This window comes from Rhinolophus ferrumequinum, chromosome 17 (genome assembly GCF_004115265.2).
Source record: "Rhinolophus ferrumequinum isolate MPI-CBG mRhiFer1 chromosome 17, mRhiFer1_v1.p, whole genome shotgun sequence".
NCBI lineage: Eukaryota > Metazoa > Chordata > Mammalia > Chiroptera > Rhinolophidae > Rhinolophus > Rhinolophus ferrumequinum.
Genome location: NC_046300.1, coordinates 31,648,307 through 31,669,792, shown reverse-complemented (window position 1 = coordinate 31,669,792; position 21,486 = coordinate 31,648,307). Strand labels below are relative to the sequence as shown.

The 21,486-nt window shown below is 39.6% G+C and overlaps 1 pseudogene; it reads left to right on the top strand.

Annotated features, from left to right (window-relative positions):
- The first annotated feature begins 1,754 nt into the window (after positions 1-1,754).
- Positions 1,755-2,129, top strand: LOC117037183 (60S ribosomal protein L31-like; annotated as a pseudogene).
- The last annotated feature ends 19,357 nt before the right edge of the window (positions 2,130-21,486 follow it).

Here is a 21,486-nt window from a genome sequence, read left to right as displayed (position 1 = left end):
GCAGCACCAGGACAGGTGGCTTCACAATGGTGACTCTGGTATGGATCCCTCGGCCTTGGTGCAAGCGAGGCTGGGAGAACATTGGAACAACAACAACAACAACAAAAATAGCAAACACTGGAACATCTCAATTATTGCTTTTACCTAAGATGATTATAATTAAGTAATTCATGTTTTCACAGTCTCATCTAGTATTATTATTTTTAAAAATACAGTTCAGAAACATAAGAATACTTTCTTACTCTCAGGATCATTATTGAAAGAGGCAGATGTAATTCCTGGTGGCAAGGTTTCTAGCCAATTGCCAGCCCACCCAAAGCTAGTTTTAAAAGTACCACATATAAAAAAAAAAACACTTGCTACTCAATGAAAAGGGATTTTAGAATATCAATAAAAAGAGTACCACATATGCAAATAATGCCCGCTTTATTTTTTGTAATCCCGCAGGAAATACCAATGTGATACAAGGGTTTCTGGGAGTCGTAAGCCTGTGACCCACGGCCTAGCCAGCACCAATGATCATGTCAGTTCAGTTGGCAGGCTTGATAGCTCTGCCTTACCAACAAGCCAAGTCCCCTTGACATACTGTTTTTGGGCATCTCAAAACACTTGGTCTTATGTCCTGGATCTTTTGATGTCCAAACCAATCATCATAAACTTTGACCAGCACTCGAAGAATTAGGCTTCCTCTCACCTAGACTAAAGCAAAAACACAGAGAAAGAAAGGCCCTTGGATCTTACAGATGCAGATGGTTGCCTAAAGTGACCCAATGATGCAACCCTCGATTTCTGGACCAGAGAAATGATGGGCAAGTAACCAGTGTCCTTTGCTGTGTTTTTGGAGCTTTTCAAGGAACAGCTGTAACTCAAGAGGAAGTTTGGTGCTATATGTGCTGGAATGGATTTTTTGGAGCCCTGACAACCTGATGAAACCGATCCAGAGTTACATCAGAAGACAAAGGCAACACAACCTAATCTATACATAGGAGCTGGTCAACCACGATGACAGTGTTGGGACTCTGGGATCCTTGTCCATTCAGAATTCAGCTTTTGGAAGAAAGTCAGCTACCATTAGCCTGGCGATAGCCATGGTGTCTTCTGAAAGGTCTCAGAACTCAACCCAGCTAGACCTGCACAGTTCAGACCCTCAGCTACTCAGGATGCCTTATATTTGATCTTAGAAAGTCCTGTCTTCTCCTTCACCCACTGCAACTCCTGCCAATTCCTCCTTCATTCTTCTGACAGAGGGATCTTTCTAAGCCACACATCTGATTACTCTGCTGACTTAATGCTATAAAGGGCTCCCCACTGTCTGCAGAGCAGGGCCCAAACTCAAAGCCCTTTATCTCTCTCCCCATTCTTTCTTCTCGCCTCGTATCCTTCCATCCTGCCACACTCCCACCACTAATCCTGAGCTCCACAACCCTAGTAATGACCCACATTGACTGATCTCATGCTGCTTTCATAGCTCCTTGCCATTGTCAAGGCTGTTTGCAGAGGCTGTTTCCTCTGCATTTATTTACACATATATATATATATATGTGTGTGTGTGTATGTGTGTATATATATACACATATATATATTACTATGAGCCAGTCACTGTGAAAGATTGGAATCATTTTTATAATGATAATCTATATATTCTTCATCATAAATTAAAATAATATATCCAATACAGGAATTTTATTTAATTTACTCAAATCGATTTGTTTATTAAACATGTTTTATTTCTTTTCCAACTTTGGCACAGCACAATGATTCCTGCAAAGAAGGGCGGTGAGAAGAAGGGCCGTTCTGCCGTCAACGAGGTAATGACCGGAGAATACACCATCAACATTTACAAGTACATCCACAGAGTGTGTGTCAAGAAGTGTGCCCCTTGGGTACTCAAAGAGATCCAGAAATTTGCCATAAAGGAGATGGGAACCTCAGACGTGCGCATTGACACCTGACTAAAGAAAGTTGTCTGGGCTAAAGGAATAAGGAATGTCCCATCCCGAATCTGGGTGTGGTTGTCTAGAAAACGTAATGAGAATGAAGATTCACCAAATAAGCTTTATATGTTGGTTACCTATGTACCTATCACCACTTTCAAAAATCTACAAGCAGTTAATGTGGATGAGAACTAACTGATGATTGTCAAATAAAGTTATAAAACTCCAAAAAAAAAAAGTTTTCAACATCTAACATGTGGTAGATGCTGTATCAGACACTTAAGATACAATCAGCCATAGTCTCTGCCCTTAGGACCTCAGAGGCTACTGTGGAGGTGGACAAGTAAGTGAATTATTAATGTGATAGGGATCTGTCACATGCACTGGTTGCTATGGGAGGAACCATGGAAAAAAAGTGATACTTGGGATAAACGTTGGACCTGGGGTTGAGTGAGGACGGTTGAGAGAGAGACGAAACAGTTTAAAGGAGCAGCATGTATGAAAGCATGGAAATCAATAGTGGCTGGACAATGAAGGGTCATGCTATAAAAATGAGGTGAGAGAAGGAGGTGGTGTAGGCGATGGATTGGATGCAAGTAAATGAAAGGAGTCTAGGATAACTCTCAGGTTTCCGGCTTGCAGCTGTGTGGAGCGCAACACCACTTATTGAGATGAACGTAGGAAGAGGAGGTTTAGGGACGGAGGATGAAGAAAATGATTCTATTTTTGATATTTTGAGCTTGAGATGCTTGGGAGCTGTCCAAATGGTGATGCTCAGTGGCCAGATGGATACATCCTGGTCTGGGGCTTGGAAGTGAGGCCTCAACTGGAGATATGGATATGAGTTCATCATAAAATTAATAGTTGAAGCCATGGGTGTGTATGAAGTCATATAGGGAGAGCTCATTCCTTCATCATTGATTGAAGAAATCTTCACTGAGCACCTACTGTGTGGGAAGCACTGTTCTAGACCCTTGGGACACAACAGGGAATCAAACAAACAAGATTCTGCTCTTTCGGTGCTTGAGGAAAGGGGATTGGTGAGGACGGTTGAGAGAGAGACGAAACAGTTTAAAGGAGCAGCATGTATGAAAGCATGGAAATCAATAGTGGCTGGACAATGAAGGGTCATGCTATAAAAATGAGGTGAGAGAAGGAGGTGGGGTACCTTATTGGATGGCAGGGGGAGATTACAATTTTAATGCAGTGATAAGGTGACTTTGGGCAAAGCCTTGAATAGAGATGAGAAATAAGTCCTGGGAGATACCTGGAGGAAGAGTGTTCCGCACAGAAAGCATAATCAGTGCAAAGGCCCTGAGGCAGGAGGATGGCTGGTGCATTTGAGCAAAGAGAAGAGGCCAGTGTGACTCAAACAGGGTAAGGAAACAGAGTAGAAGGACCTGAAATCAGAGAGGTAATGGGAAAGGGGGCAGTCATGCGGAGCAATGGAGGGTTTGGAGAAGAAGAGTGACATTGTATGATTCCTGTTTATAATGGGGACAGGGATTGAGATCAGAGTCCTGGAAAATAGCTGACATTTAAGAAATAGAGAGAAGAAAAGGGAGGGTCTTAAGACTGTCCAGGACATGGTGAATAGTTGTGAGAGAATGGCCAGCAAGGCAAAAAGACACCGGGGAAGAACACTGTCTTGAAGCCAAGGGAGGACAGCTGTGTAGGAAAAGACTTGGGATGGGGCCAAAGGTCACAGAAAGGTCAGGAAGAATACGGCTTGGAAAGCATCTTTTGGATTTGGCAGTCAGAGAGCTCTGTGATGGCTGCTGCAGAAATGGGTGGGTGGAGGTGGGAGTCAGAACTTGGTGGCCCATTGAGTAAATGGGAAATGAAGAAGTTGCAGAAGAGCAGACTCAGGAAATATGGCAGGGAAAGAAGAGCTGGGTTGGAACTTCACCACGGCCTGGTACTGGGGGGCAGTTCATCTTACTGATGATAGCATAGCTTTTATTTCTTGGAAACAAGTGGAGAACTTTTGTGCTCATCAAATAGACCAGGAATGGGAAAAGGAGAGTGCAGAAGATATCCACATTGCAGAAGTTCTGAGTCCCCACTTTATAACACTAAATAGGCTTCTAGCAAAGAAGTTGGGAAGTGGGGAGGGTTCTGGGACAATCTCTAATTGTACCTGAGGGATTCTAAAGTAATAGAACAAAACCCCAAGTTGGGTCGGTGAATTTGAATCTATCACCATTGGTGACTGGCTTTTGTTCCTCACCCATCCCCATTCTCAGACAAAGATAGGCTCACGCAAGTTCTTATTACAGGTGGTAGGGAGGGAGAGGCCTGTTAGGAAATAACTGTCTTGTTGTCTGTCACTGGGGAAATTGCCAGTTACACTGTCAGTTGCACAGTATAAATTTCACTATTTTTACTTTTGTGCCCTCTGAGACCTCAAAGAATATCCAGAAACATTGGTTTTTATTAATCTTGCAATAATGCAACCCCAAATTTTATGCAGTTGATTTTCAGACCCGCTTACCATCTCATGGCAGGAGCTTACTTGTACGATTACTTAAGGTGTATATTGAATCAGTCAAAGAGAGGTATATATTTTAAGCCTTCTGGTTTTGAATCAGTTCTGAAGTCAGAGTAAAGGAAGACTTTTCCCCACTCAGACAAATAAATGTTAAGAAGCTGGAGACACTGAGCCAGATTCTCTCATCGTGTGACTTACTCCTCTAGTACAATTCAGTGAGAGATTAACTCACTCTTATAGGCCATTAGGGAGTAATTAGGATTCAGCAGAGATTTTCTAAATCCTCCTCTCAAGACTAAATTATATGTATTCTGCTTTGAAGGGACAGAAAACAAATAAAACACACAATGGAGTGAAATTCCTCTCATCTTCCATAAGAAAACCCACTGGCTCCTATAATGAAGCCAAAACATAATCGTCCAAGGCTGGCAAGGGAGGGGCAGCTGTACTTTGTGAATCTGACCCGATTGTGGGAACTTCTCCTCAGAGATGTTGCTATCTCTCCCAAGTATCTCACCTTCACCCTTTGGCCGAGGAGGAGGCTCATAAGCTTTCTCTTAATTCCTCAATCACAATCAAGAAAGCCCAAGACAACCCTACAGGACTGTCTAAAGACTTAGGATAATAACAGAGAAATAATAACAACAACAACAATGATGACGACAGCAATTAGTCAACCTCATGAGGTAGGTATTTTTTATAGATGAGGAAACAGGCACAGAATCTCAAGAATGCTGCCCAAGCTTAGTTGCAATAGCTACTAATTGTTGAAGCCAAGATTGAAACATAAGGAATAAACCAGGAAGTGAATATGGGGATAATACCGTGTTTCCCCGAAAATAAGACCTAGCCAGACAATCAGCTCTAATGCATATTTTGGAGCAAAATTTAATATAAGACAGGTCTTATTTTAGTATAATGTAGGACTAGGGGTCTTATGTAATATAAGACCAGGTAAGATATAATATGATATGATATGATAGGATGATATGATATAAGACCAGGTCTTAGATTAATTTTTGCTCCAAAAGACGCATTACAGCTGATGGTCCGGCTAGGTCTTATTTTCGGGGAAACATGGTATACAAACACCCAAGCAATCTGACATACAAGGTATGGGTGGTGGATTGTGTTTCTAAAGATGGTTGCAGCAATATCTCTCATATTTCTGTCTCTGCAAATCGATGAAACATAATTTCATTGTCTTCTGTGTGCTAGACATGGAAGTTGTTTCCTTGTTTCCTTTCCCACTGCCACTCAAAAGCAGACCCCTGAGACAAGGATTCATGTGAAGTTATTTGGGAAGTGATCCTAGAAAACACTGCTGACAGAGTGAGACAAGAAAAGGAAGGCTGCCAATGAAGGGAGTGTCATGAAGCAAGTGACCACTGTGGACAACTGGGGCTCGGTCCCACTGGGTCATGCTGGGAAACAGTGCAGAACATGCTTCAGTTATTTATTCACCAAATCCCTCTGGCTTACTGCCTGAGAGGTCCTCTAAGAAGGATTAACTCTGTGGCATATCTGGCTGACCCAGGGACCTGGCAGAGCACCTTCAGCCTATAGGACTGGGTGCAGAGTGGGAGGGAAGGAACACTGACATCTGCTGAAGAGACCTTTCCAGTCTGGGTGACTGGGTCCGTGTGTGAAATCAGAAGAGTGGAACAGCCACTGAAAAGAAAATGAAGACGTGATAGAGGCTCATATTACCAAACTCAAACAGAATGTAACCTCCTGTTAGGTGGTGTGCAGGCATGCTCCCACACTGGCCCCTGTCACTCTCCTGTCTCCGTCCTTGCCTGCCTAGAATTGTTCTCCCACTCAGTTCCCATCTGCCCCTGCCAGTTCCCTGCTGCTCACGAACACCTATCTGCCCACACAGATGTTACTTTAGAAGCATTTACATCTCTATTTGAGGAACATCAATGTAGAAGAAGTACCCCTGCATTATTCAGAGAGACTGTCATTGTACTTTGTGCAACGTGGAGCTTCACAGGGGTAGTTAACGCTAGCTACTGATGAGTTTAGTTGAAAATTATTGAAAAACACACGTCTATATCTATGTGATTTTCCTTTATCTGACAAGAATTGTTCTTCTTGGTGACATCTAAAATAATTCAGTTTGTTGACTGAGTGCCCAAACCCAGATGATCAAATCTCTCTAAATTGGAAATTACCTAAAAGCTTTAAGAAAGGTTGAAACTCATAATCTGAGTGCCTTAATATGAATGTATGTTAACAAAGAGGTGGATTCATCTATCATAGTGTATTTTGCAAAGTTTTTCATTTTTGAAATGAAAACACCAACAGTTTTGTTCTATTTAGATGTTATGACATGTTTCTGGGGTCCTCAAGAGTCTGTGAATACATCCCTCAGTAAGATACACGATACTCTTTGGAGGCAAATTTCATTTGAGGTTTCTTATCCCTTTTCAATAATTTATGAGTTTAAGTTAAGGTAGACTGTTTTTTTATAAAGTGACCCACAAATATTAAATTTTCCAAGGCTACAGTTTCACATTAAAAATAATGAATTTCAGATTTAAGGCTTAAATATTGATTAGAAGTGTCATTTCTCAATCTGCAAGCACATCTTTTACCCATTATTGAAGGAAACATAGGACAGTGGCTGTAATACATGCTGTAAGCAGCCCAGTGGACTGTATTGGAAAGCTGTGTCCCCACTGTCCATTCACGCTTACCTTGAACTTTTTTAGGAGGCACATAAAGAGCAATGTTAACTTGCGAAGGGAGTTTGTTGTGGTAGGCACACAGTAAAAAGAGTTCAGACAAGTTTTACTAAAATATTATCTCAGGTTTCTCATGGAATTATGGGTGGACACTCTGCGCTGAAGAAGCCCTACCCTGAACTCTTATTCAGTCATAAGAGATGGCATTCTTTAAATTGCCTGAACTAAAGCCTCATTTTAGGCATCTGGAGAAGCCGCCCATCTCTGTTGTACAAAACAAAATTAATAAGTCAGGATTTTCAGAAGAGTCTGATTCATCTCCTTAAGAAGATGGCCTAAATTTTCAGTCTTTGGTGTAGAGTATAAATAGCAAATCTATGTTCCTAGCTAACTTTTAATACTCTAATAATAGACTGGAATAAAAACAAGGACAGCTTATAAATTAAAAACTTCAATGAAATTTTTTATGAAAGCAACAGCAATTGACATTCCATCTGATATTTTTTCTGTAAGAAAGATTATTGAATAAATATGTGTAAACATCTTAGTGTTTTATTTCTCTCAGGAAAACATTTTTAAGGACTAATTTGCATTTCCCCCAAAAAGTCTCAAAAATAACCCCATCTTGGATATCATTCCTATTTCAAGGTCTTTTGTATTGGATTTTGTTATTAAACATTGGAAATGGTGTTCTTGTCCCATTCTTTTCCCCAAAAGCTTTGAAGAAGTTCAGATTTATGGTCATTAGTCACCCATCTTCTTGGGGATGCGTAGTGAAGAATTATGCATATTCACACACACACACAAACATACACATAATACATGTACATATACACTCCACGCAGAGATTCATATACATATTCTTCCACTTTGCTGAGGCTGCAGATTCTGGGGACAAAAACCAGAATTCCTCTGTACAGTAGTTGTGTGAATGGTGGAAAAAATAGTTATGGCCATGTATGAAATGAAAACTTTCCCAAAGAAACAGAAAACTCAGTACATGCATCCCAAGTTCAAAGATTTATTTCCTGTGACTTAAGCTTGGGGTTTATCTGGTCAGCATTTCTCTGAGAGCAGGGCCTCAGAGCACTCTCTCCTCTTAGTTACAACTTTGGGAACAGAATTTGCTTGCAGAACTCCCTCCTACAGACTCTATGCCCTTCTCACCTTTGGAGCTCATCTCTTCAACTTAAAATTTGGGAGTGAGGAGGAAATGATACAGGTACATTCTTTCCTGATGAAATTGTAGACTCATATGAATTCTAAGCTGGGAGTAGTTTTTCTATTCCTGGCTAAGAATTCTAAGATATGTCTCTTCATTGATTGTTACTAAGGTTCAAAGCAGTTTATGTTGTTGTTGTTGTTGCTAAAGGAACACCAGGCAAAGGTAGAAAAATCCATAGTTCCCACTCTAGCTTTTTGACAAGTGGATTATTTAATAGGGGAGAATATTAAATAGTATACTTCATGGAATTAATTTCATGTTTGTAAGAGTGAAACTTTTTCTATTTTTGTACTCAGATTCACAGATAAGTAACTTTAAAAAAAAAACCTTCAAGTTTGCCTAGTCCAACCTCTTCCTTTTTCACCTGAAGTAATGAAGGTACAGGAAGCGCAAGGAAGGTCACATAAGTTGGTGGCAGAGCCAAGCCTCAAACTGCTATTCCCTGATCTCTTCTCTGACCTGATGCTTCTTACTGTGAGACCTGCCATGCTTTGAAATATACAACCCAAACCAGTTTTTATTTCTTGGTAATCTCCCTCTGTGTTTCCTATGATTGACTCCTTACTGGGAAAATACTTAATTTCCAAAAAACAAGTTCATAGGCCAGAAAGGTATAGATTTTACTATTTATTTTAAAGACCACGAGTCACAACTAGGTTTCTATGTTTTCACATATTTTTTCCAGAAATATGCTGCTGGAGGAGACTAATACACAGGGTGAACCATAAGATTCTTCTAACAGAAACCTCTGGTACTCTTATTTCTTTGCTGTCCAAGGAAGAATAAGGTTCAATGTCTTTGATAAATGAGTGTGTCACACAGCTGGTTATTCTACCAAAGACTTGTGTGAACCTTCCATAGTGTGAACTTTTTACTGGGACTCTAAGCACCTCCATTTCCAGACTTCTTTGCATCCGTATGTGGGCATATGGCTAGTATTGGCCAATATAAATGCAGGTGGAGGTGATGGGTTATTTCCAGACCAAAGAGTTTCAGAAACAAATTTTCCATCCCCACTTGCTTTCTCACCCCCCTCTTTTCTCACAGAGTAACTAAATCCACAATGGGCAGGTGGAGTTGGAAGATGGAAGAAGCATGCAGAAAGAAGGCTTCTTGCTAACTATTACCTCAGTACTAGATTATGAATGAGAAATGGGTTACACTCCATCAGTTATCTATTGCTGTGCAACAAGCCACTCCAAAACTTAGAGGCTTAAAATTACAGCAATAATTTGTTGTACTCACAGAACTTTAATTTGGATAGGGCTCTGTAGGGACAGTTGTCTCCTGCTTCACAAGGCATCAGCTGGGACAGAACCACGGGAGGACCCACTTTCAAAATGAGTCACTCACATGGCTGGTAAGTCGGTGCTGGGTGTCAGCCAGGAGCTCAGCCAGGGCGGAGGAATGGAGGCCCCCAGTTCCTCTCCATTCTGGACTCTCCACTGGCTGCCTGCCTTTCTCAAGACACAGTGTTTCAATTCCAAGAGCAAATGTCCCAAGAGACAGATTGTAGAAACTGATCTTTTTTTGAAGTTTGGGCCCAGAAACTGACACAGTATCATTTATTGATCAATGTCATAGAGCCCAGAATTACGGTCACAGGACATAGATATCACTTTTTAGTGGGAAGCATGTCAAATAATTTTGTGTCCATGTTTTAAAATCAGCCCTTAAATCACTGTGATACTGAGGTTTTTATGGCAAGGCAGCTAGTGTTGCAACTACTACAGTGAGAGAAAAGAAAAAGTGCCAGCTCCTTAATAGTCTTACATATTTTAATTATGGGTCAACAACCAACAAACAACAATAAAATCTACAGAAGGGAGACTTTCACTTTAATGAATTACAAAATGAAAAGACATTTAGGAGCTTCTGCAAAGCCCTACTGAGTTCAACTTTAAAATGTGCTCGCAGATCTCTTGTAAGTCAGCAAAAAACAAAGCCAAGAAAACAAACAAACAACACTCTAGGATAAAAACAGGCAAAGAAATTGAATAGGTGCTTTGCAGAAGGAAAAGTGAATAGCTAATACAGAAAAAAAAAACCACAACTACAACACAACAACAAACTGTCATAGTTATTTGTTGGGTTGGCTGCCCAAGATCTGTTTCCCCTTCATGACAACACTTTGATTTCCCCACACTTTGATTATCACTTCTCCTCTAAGCTATGATTCATTCAGTGGTTGTAATCAGGGCATTGTCCACTCCTAGACTGAGGGCAGGCATTTGGCTGAAGCTAAGTCAACTGGAACTTGAAGTTTATGAGAGGAAAGAGAGACCCAAACTGCTGCACTGCCATTTTGTTCTTGTGACGGTGTCCTAAGCAGGCGCAACACAATGATGCCCTTTGATACTGACTCCATTGCTGGGGAGGCTGCTTCCTCAGCTCCAGAAATGCCTGCGTCCTACCCATTCCTAAGCCCCATTGCCATTAGTTCTGTGGGCTTCTGAGGTCCTGCCCCTGCATTCCTCTTGATTGAACCACCCAGAATGGTTTTTGTTGCTTGCAATGAAAGAACACTGATCTATACAAATGTTCATCCACAACAGCAAATAAATAAATATGTATTAAAGCAGTGAGATACAATTTCACTTTTTAACCTTGCAAAGATTTCTAAAAATGAATAGTACTACCCAGTTATGTTCAGGGATGGAAAAAAATGACTGTTCACAATTGCTGGTGGGAGTTTAAATTGGTACAGTATTTCTGGAAAGTAAGGCAGTATATATAAAAAAACCTAAAATACCCACATACTTTGAGTCACAAAAATTATGTATAAAGACTTAGTTGTTAGGATATTCATTAAAGTGTCGTCTATAATTGGGAACAATTAGCAACAATATATATGACTTGGATGACCATATAATGTGTCATTCAAAAGGGAACACTTTTGAGAGTGAAAGATGGCACTATTATTCTGAGATGCATAAACTAAGCCTGTTTCAGTCAAATTGGAATGGTTGTAGTCACCTTATACATAATCAATGGTCAGAGGGTAGTACCATAAGGGTAGTCTATAGCCAAATAACAGAATTCAATCAAGCTCTTAAAAATGCTAATGTACTAAAATCCTACATTTATTTGAGTTTGTTTCTGGAACTTTGTATCACTCATTGATTCACCTATGTCTTTTTGTATCTACTTAAAACAATTATGGCTTTATAGTATGTTTTAATATATATGATAAAGCAAATCACCCAATATCAGTTTTTTTTAATTCTTCCAGATGAAATTTGTAACAATTTTTCTCAAGTTCTATGCCCACCCTCCCCAACATGTTAAATTATATAATACTTTGGGGAGAAATGACATCTTTACATAGTCTGTCTTTTAGGAATACGGAATGTATCTACTTTTGCTTTCTTTCATATTGCTCAGTGGAATTTCATAGTTTCTCTACATTTCTTGTTATGTTTATGTCTAGACATTTTACACTGTTATTGTCATTGTAAATACTGTCCCCTCGTTATTGCTACATTAAAAAGTCATAGATTTTTTATATCTGTATAAGCTATCAATCTACTGAACATCCTTTCCAATATAATAATTTCATTACAGTTTTCTAGATAGATAATCATATTATCTGAAAACAATAACAATTTTGCCTCTTCCTTTCCCATTTTGTTTTCATGTCCCATTGTATTTCCTGAATGGAGTTTGACAATAGTGACATTAATAGGCATCACTCTTCATTTCTGACTTGAATAAGAAGGTACCCTATTGCGTGTCTCCTCATACACTGACTGCTCTTCTCTCCAACTCAGCTCCTCGCCTTCCCCTACTAATTCCTACTTCTTTTTCAGATTTCAATTCTTCACTTTTTCCAGGATGACCAATCCTGATGGGCCTAACTCCACCATGTCTCCTTATTACATTTTGTCAGTTTCTCAAGCTGTAATTTCAGATTATTTGTGGGGTTATGTGACTAATGACTGTCTTCCTCAATTATCTATAAACTTCATGAAATCTGAGAACTTGTCTGATTTTGCTCACAATGGCATCTCCAGCACTGGGTAAGGGGCTGACCTGGGTGATCCTTTACAAGTATTTGCTGAGTTAATTAACTCTATTAACTGATCATTAAGCACGATGCTGCTCATTTTTCTATTGCATATTCTGTTGCATTTTGTCTATTTTTTTCTATTAGTATTTTATTATTGAATTTTAGAAACTTTTTGAGATTTCCATTTATTAACTGTCCATAATTGGAGAGATCCAGCCAATGCTCACATTGTGAGAAGTTAGAGCTGCCAATCAAAAGTCAGGTGGTTGGCTTGGAAGCTTTCCCTTTGATGTCTGTTATCTATGACAACTTGGCGTGAACTGACCCATGGAATGGAAAGCACTCAGATTTGAAGGTTCCATCTCTCCCTCACCTCTAGCCTTTGTCCCTCTGGGATTGTTTTTGCCAGAATTTTCTCCAGTTTTTCCTGAGAAAGGGAATTCTGTGTTGGTTCTTCTTGGAACCTGGACAAAATTCCACTGTATCTTGAAAAACATCCTTGAAGTTTGAGGCATGCAATTGGCACCACTCTAATTTGAGCTCTTCCAACTATCCCTCCCCTTCCCTTTTACTTCTTTGTGCTCATCTCAAGTCATCAGGATGATATTCAGTTTTGCTCTTAAACATCTTTCTTGGACGTTTATTTGTGCAAGTCATGCCAAACTCTTCTGAGAATTAGTTTGAGAATAAACAAATGTATAATTAGTCAACTGGATAGAAATAATAATCAGTGAATGCCAGTAATGTGTCGCCACTCTGTAACTGACTGGTAAATTATTTAGTCTCGTTGGGCTTTCGTTTTCTCTTCTCTGAAATGGAGATTACAATAGTACCTACTCATAAGGCTGTTATGAGGATTAAATAAGTATGTAAAGAGCTTAGGACAGTGCCGGGCTATTATTATTACTGGAAAGACCTTGTGCTAAAGAATGTTAAGTGGATATTTCCGGAAATAACCACAGTTCTACATATGGATCTTTGCACGGCAGGCAAATGTTGGTGGAAGGGCCATTATAAGAGTAGTCACACGTTTTGGTATAAAATTCAATTCTTAATTTAAGAACCCATTTGGGAGCAACCTTGACACTAGTCCCCCTTTCTTGGCTTAAATACCTTCTCTGCAAGAAAGCTCACTACTTTTCAAAATCTTATTGGACAGTGGAAATTTAACATTAATATATCAATGCTAAGTATGTCATATTTGTTCAAATAGTCTCCCCAGTCTATCATTTGTTTCTATTATTTCTATAGAGATTTTATTACATTTTGTGAAATTGACTATAATGAGCTTTTTTCCTTTGTGATCTCTTCATTGTTTTTTGCATAAAAAAGATGGGCAAAAATAATGAATAGACAATTAATAGAATAAGAAGAATAAATGGTCAATATATACGAGAGAATGTTTAACCTCATCATAGTCAAAAGTATGTAAATTAAAATTATGGATATTTTTACATGTAGAATTGGAAAAATACAAAAAAGATAAAAGAGATTACTTATTAGGGTGTGATATGATGAGCTTATATATTGCAGATGAGAACGTAAACTATTACAAATGATTTGGCAATTTGTATCAAGAACCTAAAACTTAATGTGACGCAGTTTGGATTAGAAGGTAGCAGAAAACACCCAATCAGTACAAAAAGAAAAAATAATCTAGACAAATGAGGATAGTTTAAGGGATCTCTGGGATAACATCCAGCGTACCAACATTTGCATCATAGGAGTACCAGAAGGAGAAGAGAGAAAGGACTCAAGAACCACTAGAGCAGCACATTTGTTACAATCTATGAATCTCACTGACTCATTATTATCACCCACAGTCTGGAGTTTACATAATGGTTTGTTCTTGATATTGTACATTCTATATGGTTTGAATCAATATGTAGTATGTATTCATCATTATGTATCATACAAAAAATTTTCACTGCCCTAAAAATCCTCTGTGCTCTACCCCTTTATCCCCAGTACAGTCCAGTTTTTTAATTTTTAATTTTATGAAATCTAAATGCAGCTTAAGTATTTTTTGATGAAAACAAAAGAACAAGACAAACAAATGAAGAAACAAAAACTCATAGACAAAGACAATAGTTTAGTGGTTACCAGAGGGTAAGGGGGCGGGGGGTGGTACATGAGGGTAAAAGGGATCGAATATATGTGATGGAAGGAGAACTGACTCTGGGCGGTGAACACACAATGTGATATATAGATGATGTTTACAGAATTGTACACTTGAAACCTATGAACTTTACTAACCATTGTCACCCCAATAAATTTTAATTAAAAAGAAAAGAATGTGAAAAGAAAAGAGTCTGCATGGAGCAGAAGAATGAGGGTACTGTGGGAGTGAAGGCTCCCAGGGCAGAGGAGAGAAATCGCTAAGTATCTGATATATTTGAATATTTGGAACATAAATTTGACAGTTGTTTGACAGAGATCAAATTCAAAGATAAAATGGAACTTGAATAAGAAAGAGATTTTTATAGTCCCTTCTTGGCTCAATACTAAGCAATCCTTATATAGTCATTAATTATCAACTGCAACTCTTAATTTAACAAAAACTTAGGAGACTATGTCAAGAAGGTAAGGATGGATAATTATGTTACATAACTTGCTAAATATTTATCAATCATTACAGGAAATCAGTAGATAATGTCTAAAATTAATATGACATAGAATTGCAGTATTAGCACCTTATTTAGAAATAGACAGGTAAAAATTACAAGAAGAAAGTAATAAAAATTTATATGTTAACTTCTGGGAAATGGATCTGGGGAGGGGAGAGGACGTGATGGCTATCTTTTATTAAAAGCCTTTTAGTGTCATTTGATTTTCAAAAATTTTGAGCAAGTAATATTTTTATAGCTTCTCAAATTAAAAGACAGAAGTATAATACAATATGCATAAGAATCACCTAAAGGGTGTGTTAAAATGTAGCTTCTGTGTTTATACCCAGAGATTCTAATTAAGTAGGATTGGAGGTGGGTGCTGAAAATCTGCGTTTGAACGAGGTCTATGAAATTCTGATGGGAGTGGTCCCTGGACTCTACTTTGAGAAACACTTGTCTGGAAAACAGCCACAACATTGCTGAGACATCAGCTCCAGCTGGTTTCTGGTAAAAACTAAGCAAATTTGATCCAATACCATTCTTTATTAGCATTGGGGTAAAACTATGTTGCATGTTAAAACCCTACTTAATTGAAAGTTACTCTAACTCAGAGTAAGAGAAGAAACAAGAGACCTAGATTCTGAGGAAAGAGTCTTCCAACCTGCAATGTTTGCATGGTACAAACTTTGGCAAAAGCCCCAGGGACAGTCACTCCCCTGCAGACTCAGCCTGCTGGGTCCTGGAAGGCATATGCAAATAGGAATGCCATTGATTCTGCCCCACCATGCAGACAGTCCATTGCTAAGAAATAGCTGAGGGGGTGAAGGTGACTGAGGTCATATCCCAGCCTATGTCAAGGAGAATCTTAGAAACGTACCCGTTGGAAATGCTAAAGTGAAAGCTGTTGCAAGATCTGCTACTTGAATGGGACAAAGAGTCACAGTAAAGCAAATCTACTGTAAAAGCTTATAGAGCCGTGATCAGCACTCTCCAAAGTTCTACACAACCCTGTTCCTTGGTCTACCTTGAGAGTTATCACCAGTTTCCCAAATAGAGTCATTAGGGATGGTCCCTAACTTTTATTGAGTAGCTGCTGCAAGCCAGACACTGTATAATACACTTTACACATGCCAAGCCTCAACAAACCAATTTCACAGCTGAGAAAAATGGAGGTCCCAGAATTTAAGCCACAAGCTGAGTATCACATACCTAGTTTGTGGTAGAGCAAGTCTTACTCTTGCCATGATTCCAAATTGCATTCTGGATCATCAAATAGCCTACAGGATATCAGATAACGGAACAAGATCATTAGCATTGAAGCTGAGGAGGGTGATCCATTTATTACTGCAAATGTGTTCACTGGCCAGAACGCCTGTGGGTCTGGCATAAGGACTCTCACAGGTGCTGCAGACGGAGCTGAACATAGCAACGCAGCAGGAGAGACTCAATGCTGCTCCTGCAAGTCACCAAAACACCGACACAGCTCTCTGTCACAGCTAGGAATGAAACCCATGGCGGGCTGGACATCCCAGGGAGCGGGAGGGTTACGGGAGGGCAGTGGTGGATTTTAAGCAGAGACCAGTTCTTAAGAGGAGGTCATCGGTTGAAAGGTTTCAGAAAAAGGCTGCAGATACCAAGGAAAGTAGCAAATTCTTAATCACAGAATTTATTTTGAGGGAATTTTAGGGAAGATTATCCCAATCTCCTCCATTTTACTGGTCAAGATGATGAAAAGGATGAGTATAGAAAGAGTTAACATTATTTATCTTCCATCTGCATGTGCCAGGCATTGTGCTAAGTATTATTTCATTTAATCCAATGGACTAGATACAATTTTTATCCCTATTTTATTCATGAGGAAATCAAGGCCCAAAGATGTGATTCACTCCAAGTGGCACAACTACTTAGAGTTAGAACTAGAATTCAAGCACCTGATGCCTAATCCCAGCTATTTTTCTCTGTACATTATAGCCAATTTCTCTTCCCCTGAGAATGCATGTAGAGAATACGGTCTTTGGAAGAACCAGACAAATCCAGATCTAACTCTCTGTCGCTTGGACTCTGTGACCTTCTCTTTCCGAGTCCTGGATCCCTCATTTATAAAATGGAGATGATGATATGTTACTTTTCTTTTTGCTGTCAGCGTTGAGTGAAACGATGTATATAAAGTACTTATTATAGCATCTGGTACACAGGAAGAATTCAACAAATGTTTTTTGCTTTCTTTCCCCCCGTCTTCCTCCTGCCTTAGGTACAGAAATAATTTCTATTTGGTCTTTTTGGCACCTGCCCTTTTAAATAGTAATCACCATATATCATACTGATCTTCCAAATGGTTCGACTATACATTTGCACACATATGAGGACACACATAATGAAGTATTTGGAGGGGAAAAAAAGTAAGAATATTGAGAAATAATTTTAATAAATTTAAAAACTACCAACATGGTTCCTTTTCCTGTGTTTCTAGTAAAAGTAGGTGGTATTTAGCTGATATTCAGCTGCACAATAGAATCACCCAGAACTTTAAACACGCCCAGCATCCAGGCTGTATCCCATTCCAACTCAGTCAGTGTGCCTGGGGATGAGGGTCAGGCATCAGTAGTTTAAAAAGTTCCTAGGTACTCCAATGAGCCATCAAAAGTGAGAACCATTGAGCAGGGGTTCTCAAAGTGTGGTCCCAGGACCATCGGCATCAGCTGGAAATGCACATTCTCAGGCCTCACGCCAGACCTGCTGGATCAGAAAGTCTGGGGCATTCTTAAGCACACTCAAGTTTGAGAATGACTGGTCTAGATATCCAGTCCTTTCCCTTATCCTCTGTCCAAACTAATTTATTATCCATGCCCTCCTCATGTTACCTTTTAGATAGTTACCTTATAGTATGTTCCCTCATTCCAACCTGAACCCCACTGTCCATTCTCACCTGGATTACTAACTAATTACCCTGTGACTAGTTCTTCTCCCCTCCATTCCCCCTTCCCTCAGCCGCCAGTACCAGCCATGATAAAACTCTAATCACATCCTTCTCTGGTGCCTCCAGGATGGAATCTAAACTCTTCAACATGGTACATAAGGTCCTCTATGGTCGGCCTGTACTAACCTCTCTCTCCTACCTCCCATCACTCCTGGACTCAGGTTAGCAATACAAAATCCATGTGGTCAATCCCCTTTCCCCATAAACATAATGGGGTTCATTGTTTAAACAAAAACCCATTTTAAAGACAAAGAGCTGGGAGAGATAATTACTTTTTGCTGGATTACTTACCCAGTTTTCTCCTGGCTAATTTGGATTCAGTCATTTTCATTCAAATCAAAGGGGTTCTTCTTGGAGAAACTTTCTCTGGATCCCTAGTCTTGGGTAAGGAGTCCTCCATGTTCCCCAAGTGCTCTCTGTTTACCTTCACCTTATCACTACTACTATGTGAAATTGAAATGATCTCCTTCTGGGTCTGTCTTCCCAGCTAGACCACGAGCTCAAGTCATATGTCACCTTTTATTTACCTTTATATTCTCTCTCTGGCATAATGCATGCTACATTTGAGATGCTCAGTATATATGATATCAAGCTGAACTGAAAACCTGCAAAATGCGCCTACTCACTGGCAGAGCTTCAAGGGAGTGAATTCCATACCCGCACTTCTGAAACTCAGATGTGCACACGAATCACCTGGACATAATAATAAGTTGTTAAATTGTAGCTTCTGATCCGATTGGTTTGGGGTGGAGCCCAGACAGTCTGCCTTTATAACAAGTTCCCAGGTGATGCTAATGCTGCTGGTTCGTATGCCATCGGCTACACTTTGAGTAGCTAGACTTGTGGCCCTTCAAAGCCACACAACACAGGGCACTTGTAGATCAATTTCATTGTACTAGAAAATAAACCTTTTTACTTTGCAGAAGAGCTAGTCACTGAGAGGATAAAAGACAATTTATGCTGTTTCTTAGACTATTCTCATAATATTTGTCATCTGGCGTCGAAGATAGTCTTTTGTAAGAGATTTGCAAATAGTCCTCTGATGAGCCAGGCCGCCACACAGCTGTTCTCATCACAGGAGGTGAGAAATTCCTTACTAGCAGCATTTGTAGCGGACAACTTCTAGTTGTTACAGGACTTTTTCTCAGCATAGAATCCAAATTCAGTTTGGGAAGTAGGAGCTGGGGAGAAGAAGAGAAGGAGGCCAACAGGATGGTAGCCAGGCTCAGCAAGATAGTTTTTATTCAGCCACCCCTTCCTGCACAAAGAAAAGTCACTGTTGAGCACCTATTATGTTCCTAGCAGATTACAAGGTGAGAGGCACTAGGGTTGTCAAGGTGGACAGTGGGGGGTGGGGGATGGGGGAAAGGTTGAGAAGAAATTTAATCAAAAGAAAATTCCAGAGTTCTTCATCAGAGATAAAAAGTTTCCAATTTAGGGAGTCCGATAGGGACCACGCAGATTTTCAACTATGACTATTCAAATTCTCCACCCCCACCACTCATACTCAGATGAAAGATTTAGGATCAGATGAAGTTTTCCAGAGAGATCACAGGATTCTTAGTCATCTGGAATTCTGTCCAGCTCTTCTGCAGTGTGTTGTCCATGTCATGTAAGTCATCAGTGGCTTGGCTATAGGTCACCGCTACACAGGACCCCTCAAAAAATGTGTGTTTAATGCCTGTGCGTGGCTCCTTTTGAGAACGTGCAGTTTTGCTTACAGACCACTCCATATTCAAATAGATTGGCTATTGTGGAATGGTTCAAGATTTTTTTTTTAAATTTCCCTTTTTTTTTTAAAGCTGATTTAAAAAGGCTTTTCAGCAACTCACCACACTTACCGTGGCCTCAGCTTCCACTAATCCCTAGATTTTCAATCCAATCACACTGGCCCTTTACAAGCCCTGTTTACACACTCCCAATTTCCCACTCACCTCAGTGTACAAAATACACACATGGGTCTTGCTGGTTTTTCTTTTCTTGTCATTGCTCGTGCCAGTTCCTCTCCTCTCTATCAAACCAAACCATATTTATCTCTTCAAGTGAGTTTGTTCATTCATTCACCAAATCTTTATTGGGTGCCTTTTAAGTACCAGGCACCACCCGGGGCTCTAGGGGTACAATGATGAACAAATAGGGATGCTTACTTCAGTGCCTCTTGGGGAAATAGACAAGTGAATGACCGAGCCATTCTAATCCTCCCTAGTGAGGACTCAGAGGGAGAAATCTAGTACTAGGAAAATATACAGTGGGGTGGGGATTACATTGCCCAGCTTTGGGAAGTTTATGGGAGGAATTGCCAAGAAGATGACAGCTAGCCCAGACGGATGAATAGGAGTTAGGAAAGGAAAGAAGTTCCTTACAGTGGGAAGAGATTAGGCTGAAAAGGTGAGCAAAGGTCAGATTTTGCAGGGTTTTTTAAGGCATGAAAGGAGTTTGTATTGTTATCTTACAAGAACTGAAAGGAGAACATTAAGGATCTGCAAACAGGGACCTGGTGTGAATCCCACGTATTCCTTGAAGTCTTCTCCAATTATTTAAATTCCAGGTGATTCTTTTTCCTTCTTTGATTTCCAAAGCAATTCCTGGCTCTACTTAGCAGCCTTATTCTGAATTTAAGCACTGTATTTTTTTCATCCTTTGGTCACCCTCTGCTGTTGGTTCTCAACTGTTTTTGTGCCCACAACACAAATTTAGGCATTATATTTTTGGCTTGAATGTCCAAAATACCTAATACATTTATTTAAAAGGTTCCCTATATTTACAGTGTAATGGTTCCTCCAGTGAAACAATGTCACTTAATATCACCCCCTCTTACCTTTTATATGCATCAAACTGCTATACAACCTCAGGTGACCACTGAGACATAAAATTCACATCAAAAGTGGTAACATGTACACTCAGTGATAACATAAACTAATTTTGCACATTGCTCAAAATTATGTGGCATACCAGTGAAGGGGACAAGATTCCCTGGTGCTTGGGGTTCAAGGAGAACCACTGTGCTAGAATGTTACGTAACTCTAGTGACTTTGACTTAATGTAAACTCCTCATGGGCAAGGATATATATATGTAATTCTTCACAATTCTTTTTTTTTCTTTTTCTTTTTTTTCTTTTTTCTTTTTTCTTTTTTTTAATTTATTTTATTTTTTTTAATTTATTGGGGTGACAATTGTTAGTAAAATTACATAGATTTCAGGTGTGCAATTCTGTATCACATCATCCATAAATCACACTGTGTGTTCACCACCCAGAGTCAGCTCCCCTTCCATTACCATACATTTGATCCCCCTCACCCTCATCCCCCACCCCCCAACCCCCTTACCCTCTGGTAACCACCAAATTCTTAACACGTTTCTAGATACAACATAAGGATTTACTTGAATTTTACACTTATTTTCATGACTTGGTTGACTCTTTTTTAATTATGAAATATGTCAGGCATCCAAAAATAGATTAAAAATTTAAATTAAAAATAAGGAACACCCATTTTTGCCATCACCCAGGGTATAACATAAAGTAACACGATGACAATTGGACCTCTGCTTT